The 6,835-nt window shown below is 44.7% G+C and overlaps 1 pseudogene; it reads right to left on the bottom strand.

Moving 5' to 3' along the window:
* Nucleotides 1-508: 508 nt before the first annotated feature.
* On the bottom strand, nucleotides 509-5,458 carry LOC129051700 (mitochondrial import receptor subunit TOM20 homolog; annotated as a pseudogene).
* Nucleotides 5,459-6,835: the final 1,377 nt, after the last annotated feature.

Raw genomic sequence — 6,835 nt, 5'->3', positions numbered from 1 at the left:
AGAAATGAAATCCATGATATTTTGGGTAACTCATAGTGTACTTATAAAATGAAAAGCTTGCTATCAAAATATACTTTTCACTGGGAAAAAGAAATAAAACAAACAAATGGATCTACATGAATTAAACATTGCCTTTGATAGATTTCAGTGCAGGACAGTCCAGAACAAACATATTTGCTCTTATTTCCCCACAGATGCTCAACTTCTTAGCCAAATATTTCAATAATTTTTTTTTTTTTTTTGAGACAGAGTCTTGCTCTGTCGCCCAGGCTAAAGTGCAGTGACGTGATTTCGGCTCACTGCAATCTCCACTTCCCAGATTCAAGTGATTCTCCTGCCTCAGCCTCCCGAGTAGCTGGGATTACAGGCATTGGTCACCACACCCAGCTAATTTTTGTATTTTTAGTAGAGACAGGGTTTCGCCGTGTTGGCCAGGCTGGTCTCAAACTCCTGACCTCAGGTGATCCGCCCGCCTTGGCCTCCCAAAATGCTGGGATTACAGGTGTGAGCCACCGTGCCTGGCCTATTTCACTAATATTTTTAACTGAGATTTTATTGTCTTGGCATTTGTTTATCATTCCACATCTTTAGCCAAGCTCTGAGTGCTTACAATTTTCTGATAATTGTTGGGAGTTTACTCAGGAGCATTGGACCACTGGACACTTGCAGTAACTGTCCACATCCAGCACTCCCTGTCATCAGATGCTCCATGTCCTTCTCACACTCACCTTGAGCTAGTAACTCTTCTCTGAGCTGTATTTCTTCAAAGAAGATTTCTGAACAGCTTCAGCAACTTTAAGGTCAGGTCACTTGCAAAGCTTAGCTCTCTCCTTGGCAAGCTTCTGTTTCTTTCTTTGTTCTCACAGCCTGTTCTTGAAGTTAGGGTCACTCCGTCTCTTGTGGTCTAAGTAAATGCAGTACCCAATGAAAAGGGCCCTGCGTACCCTGGCTATGACGGCACTGTTCTGGCCCAGCGTCTTTTGTAGACTGTGGCGTCAGGGTCTCAATTCCTAAATCAGCAATGAACATCTGCTGCTTAGTTCCTATTATTACTGAACATAAAAGGCTGCATTTCTTAAATTGGAAAAAAAAATGGGCATTTTGTACATTCAAGTTAGCCTTCTAGTTAGTTCCCGACCAAATTAACTATTATCAAGATGTTTATATTTCACTGAATTCACAAGCTGTCTGACAGCAACAAAGGTCATATGAACATTGTGAAATCAGGAGCGAAAACATGGATGTGTCTTTTTTCTATTTCCCCCCTCATTTGAGATTTGCAGCGTACCTAACAGCAACTGATGTGGTATATTCTGTCCTTAAATTTAAAAATTAAAAAAGTAAACACTCAGGTTGACTATTTGGAGGGAAACATGGATACTTTTGCGCAGCAAAAATAAATACATATATTTCTCCTTTATTCAAGAAATCTCTCAGCAACCGGAAGTGCTGCTGAGAGACTGAAATCTGCACACGCTCTGCTGGGACTTGTCCTGAAATCTGCACGCGCTCTGCTGTGAGACTTGTCCCGAAATCTGCACACGCTCTGCTGGTTCGTGCAGGATAAATGTGGGAATGTGTCAGTTCCTACGGCAAAGGCCCTGTTTGGGGTTTCTCCCTCCCAAGCTGTGCGGCGACGCCAGCCACACATGCAAGGACAGCAAATTGGAAGTTGGTCATCACTGAGGCCTTAGGAGAGCTTGGGTGGGTGTGCGGGGTAGATCTGAGGGGCTAAGGAAGGGGCACAATGACAGGGATGGGTGCTGGCTGTACCAGGCATGCAGTAGCTGCTCAACAAAGGTGGAGTCTCTAGACAGAAGGCTTAGAAGTCTTCGGGAAAGGGGAAGGAGAAGGAGTTCAAAGATGAACCTTTGGAGCCCAGTGTCAATTTAAAGGAGCAGAAAAGCAGTGCAGACAAGGAGGCTTCTCATCTCTAAGCATCTGCCTGTTCCTCTGCCTTCTAAAAGACACTTCCTGTTAGAATTTCAGGCTCATGCTCCTGGCCTTCCCTCTTCTCCCTGCTTGGATTAGAGTCTCGATCAGAACATAGCTCCTGGGAGACCCCACTGGCCTCCAAGACAGACAAACAGGAATAGGGGGATTGCAGCAAGTCTTTTCCCACTAAGTAATGTGGAGAAACTGCCATGGGAGATAAGCAGCTGAAAATGTTTCCATCTATGACCTAATAAGCCAAGTCAATTTCACACACACACACACACACACACACACACACACACACACACACACGCCCCATCAAAAACATCATGAATCCTGATGACATCACTTTTGCATCTGCAATGCTATTACTATTGTCAAGGGCCTTCCTAAAGTACCTTGTTAAATCAGCATTTGATCCAATCACACTGCCTGCACTCAAATCAGCGTCTGAGACTGCGACAGGCCATGCTTCTTCTTCACCGCACTGCATATAAGCACAACCTAAGCACATACTTGGGTTGCTGACGCTTGGCCACTGCGTGTTTCCCCACGTAGCACAAAGGGATGCTGGGCCACGCACGGTCGTGTTGTTGAATGGAAGCTGAAATGTCACAAGCAGGTTTCCTTGAGCCTTATGGGTTTCGTTTTCCCAAAGTCTCAAAGAATAGAACCGCTTGCCCCTTTTCCTCAGTCTTCTCAGAACACTCTCCCAGGACTGAATTTAAACTTCTGGAGGGATCAAAAATCAACTCGTTAATCAGGAGCTCAAAGCCAGCCTCTTCCTGGATCAGCGTATGGGTGTTGTGCTCCTCCACACTCACGGCCCTATTTAATGTTTTAATCAAAAAATTTCTTCCTCATCTTTTCCATTTTTAACTTGTACAGAACTCGTTTGAGTGGAACTCATTCTTTCTGTGGGCTCCATGCACTCCCGAAGGCCTCCGATTCCTGATGAGCATAAAACCCTCTTTCCACCATCATCTCACTTGCAAATGGAAATTCCCGAGCTGCTCCTGGCTCTGAGAACCCCAGGGCAGGCATCTAGTGGGAACTTTCCATGAGGAAGCAAGACATCTCGGCGTGTCTGACTGTTGTCTGAGGACCCTTAGCTCTTTCCTTCCAGCCCCTTCTCTGGCATCTCTTTCCTCTGTGCATCCTGCAAAGTCGGCCCGTCTTACTCTTGGGAAAGACCCCAGCTCTGATGGTGGCCTGGTCCCTGCGGGGAGTAGAGAGTGTATGAGAGGAGCACCCAGTGGGGCAGGAGTGTGTGCACCGCCAGGCACTTCGGAGTTCAAAGCCCGGCCCTGCCACTTAACAGTGTTATGGTGTGGGGTGGGTGGCTTATTCGCCTTGTGTCTTGGTTTCTTCATCCGCAGCACTGAGAGAAAAATAATATCTGCCTTCCCCACCTTAGGACCCATTACTGCATTGACAAGGCTCATTTGCTACCTTCACCATAAAGCCTTGCCAAACCTAATTACTTCCCTTGTAGGTTTTTGTTCTTGTTTTTGAAATTTGCAAAACAGAAAACCTATTTATTTTCCAATGAGAAATGGAACTATCAAGCACATTGTTTGCCTGTAAGCAGATTTATACAGGAAGCTAAATTATTGTCAGGATGTTGGCTGCGCACGGCTCAGAGGCGCCGGTGTTGTGAAGCAATGATGGCTTCACACATTCATCTCCACTAATAATAGTTCATCCTTATTCAGATGGTGCTAGATGTCAGGTGATGTGACTCTAAATGTTTATTTATTAAATTTTAATCCTCACTATAACTTACGAGTTAAGAACTGTTATAAGCTCCCTTTCACAAACAAGAAAACTGAGGCATGAAGAGAGTAAGTCACTTATCGAAGGAAACACAGCCGGCAATGCTGGGGTCTGCCCCAGAGCCCAAGCTCTCGGCACTGTGCTGTCTCTCTAGGGAGAAGACTGCCGCGCAGACTCCACACTGCTTTCCTCTGTGCCTCTTACCACGCACATCTGTACTGCTGGGCTAACTTCCCGGGGAATATGACCTGCATGATCTCACAGGATCTGTGCTTAGAAGAGTTTCATCCTGGGCCAGGTGCTGTGGCTCATGCCTGTAATTCCAGCACTTTGGGAGGCTGAGGCAGACAGATCACGAGGTCAGGAGTTCAAGACCAGCCTGGCCAACAGGGTGAAAAACCATCTCTACTAAAAATACAAAAATTAGCTGGGTGTGGTGGCAGGCACCTGTAATCCCAGCTATTTGGGAGGCTGAGGCAGGAGAATCCGCTTGAAACTGGAAGGCAGAGATTGCAGTGAGCCGAGATCACGTCACTGCACTCCAGCCTGGGTGAAAGAGCAAAACTCTGTCTTGAAGAAAAAAAAAGGAAGAGTTTCATCCTTAGTTTAATACTCTGCTGTTGCACTAAACTTGAAATTCTTAGCCCATTGATCTCTGAACCTGTGTTTCTTAAAAGAAATCCAGTGGGACAATGGAGTGTATGGATGAACAGAGCAGACACATGCAAGATACATGTCTGCTGTTCCTTGCCATCTGATTTGCACACTGCATTCATGTGGCCCCTGAGCACAGCATTCCAGTGGGCCACGACATATGGAATTCAGCAAGGCTCAACGCAAATACAAGGTAAGGTAAGGGTGTCGTGTCCATGACCAAGTAGGCAGAGGCACTGGAGCTCTGAGAGGCTATGCTTTCCTTTGGACCAGGAACTGACCAGAACTGGCGTTTGAACGCAGAAAGGAGACAGACAGTAGTGTTCAAAGATGCACAGATGGCCAAGAAACCCTATCACATCCTTTCTTACTCATGCAGTTTCCCTCTACTAGCCAACCCCCTGTTCCTTTTTCTTCCAATTCTTCCTTACTCTTTAGTAAGCTGAAGGAAGAGTGTTTGTAAAATACACGAATATCAAGAAGCAAAACAAAAATAGTTGAGTTAGTTTGGGACAGGGTTTCTGCAGTTCTAGTAAGAACAAAATATGTAAGTATACGAGATTCAAAATATAAATTGTGTAATATCTGTGATCCAACGTGAGCTAAAAGCTCATGTTTTTTGCATTTAAAAGTGGCATTGCACAACAGAAAGATTTATGGTCTTGTTTTTGTCTTGATCCATCACGGTCTTAGAGTGCCCTTGTGCAATGCTAAGGTTCTGTGAAATGGTTTATATTGAGCAGGAGAACACAGGGCCTCGCTTGGATGGCCAGGTGAGGTCCTAGGAACACAAATGCCTGGGTGACCATGGGGACCAGCTCCAGATGTCGGCCACAGCTTTTCTCTTTCTTGTGACATTTCCTGTGTGAGATTATGTGCCCCATCAAGGCAGGTACCATGTTTTTTTTCATCCCTGCTGTTCCCAATATCTATACATGGCCTAGCATTTTTGAAGGTGTTCAATAAAGAATCTTCAAATGAATGAGTGTATACACGAGTGAGCAGATGAACAGGCTATGAGGATTCTTCATCTTCTATCCCAGTTGGATTCAATTTGGAGATGTTCTTACCTGTGGGAATGTGCATTAGTCATGGCTGACCATGCAGGCTGAGCTGCCCGGCCTGGGCCAGTTCACCCCTGTTGTCCCCTGTAATTACTATCTCCTTTCACTCTCAAATGTTCTATGATCCAGATGATAAACTATATGACCACCCTAATTACAGAAGGTAGAAAGGCTTCAGAACAAGAATAATAACCAGAAGATACCAGTCACGGGACTTCCTAAAGATAGGTGTTGATGAAGGAGGGGACAGCAAATGCTTTCTAAAGCCTCTTTCTTTTTCTTTAGATGGGATCTTGCTCTATTATGCAGGCTGGAATGCAGTAGTGCAATCACGGCTCACTGCAGCCTCAAACTCCCAGGCTCAAATAATCCTCCCACCTCACCCTCCTTAGTAGCTGGGACCACTGGCACATGCCACCATGACCTGCTAATTTTTTTGGGGGGGGGTGGGAAAGATGGGGTCTTGCCATGTTGCCCAGGCTGGTCTTGAACTCCTGGGCTCAAGCAATTCTCCTGCCTCAGCCTCCCAAAGCGCTGGGATTACAGGCATGGGCCACCACACCTGGGATCTAAGGGCTCTTTCTGCTCTCAGATTCTTAGATCCTGTGAGATATATTATATATACACATATGTATTATATCATATATATTATATTTTATGTGTTATTATATATATAATTTTTTCTTTATTTACAGGCATACCTCATTTTATTGTGCTTTGTTTTATCGCACTTTGTAGATATTGTGTTTTTTACAAATTGAGGCTTTGTGGCAACCCAGCATTGAGTGCGTCTACTGGCACTACTTTTCCAACAGCATGTGTCACTGTGTCCCATTGTGGTAATTCTCACAATACTTCACAATTTATCCTATTATGACCATTATCTGTCATGGTGATCTTTGATCAGTGATCTTTGATGTTACTATTGTCATTGTTTTGGGGTGCACTCATATGAGATGACAGAGTTAATTGATCAATGTTGTGTGTGTTCTGACTGCTCTGTGGGCAATATTTAAAGGAGGAAATACAAAATTTACTTATTCCAAATCCACAGTATTGAAAAACACAAAACCATGGCTAACACTCAACATTCTACCCCAATAAGGTCATCAGGAATATGTAGAACTAACTGTGATATTGTGAAATATGTATTTGGTCTTCCTCCCCTCTCCTGGTATATAGCTCCTAAAATCCTTGGACTATTCAAAGTGATAAATGCCTTTCTGTAGCTTCAGGATGGGGGCTGTCACTGGAAAAACCAAGACAGGATTAGAAAGTTGGGACTTTCAACCCCACCTCCCAATCTCCAGGGAGCGGGGAGGGGCTGAAGGTTAAGCTGATCAGCAATGGCCAATGGTTTAATCACTCATGCCTACTTAATGAAGCCTCCATAAAAACCCAAAAGG

Source organism: Pongo abelii, chromosome 17 (assembly GCF_028885655.2).
Source record: "Pongo abelii isolate AG06213 chromosome 17, NHGRI_mPonAbe1-v2.0_pri, whole genome shotgun sequence".
Taxonomy (NCBI): Eukaryota; Metazoa; Chordata; class Mammalia; order Primates; family Hominidae; genus Pongo; species Pongo abelii.
This window is presented reverse-complemented; position numbering and strand designations above follow the sequence as displayed.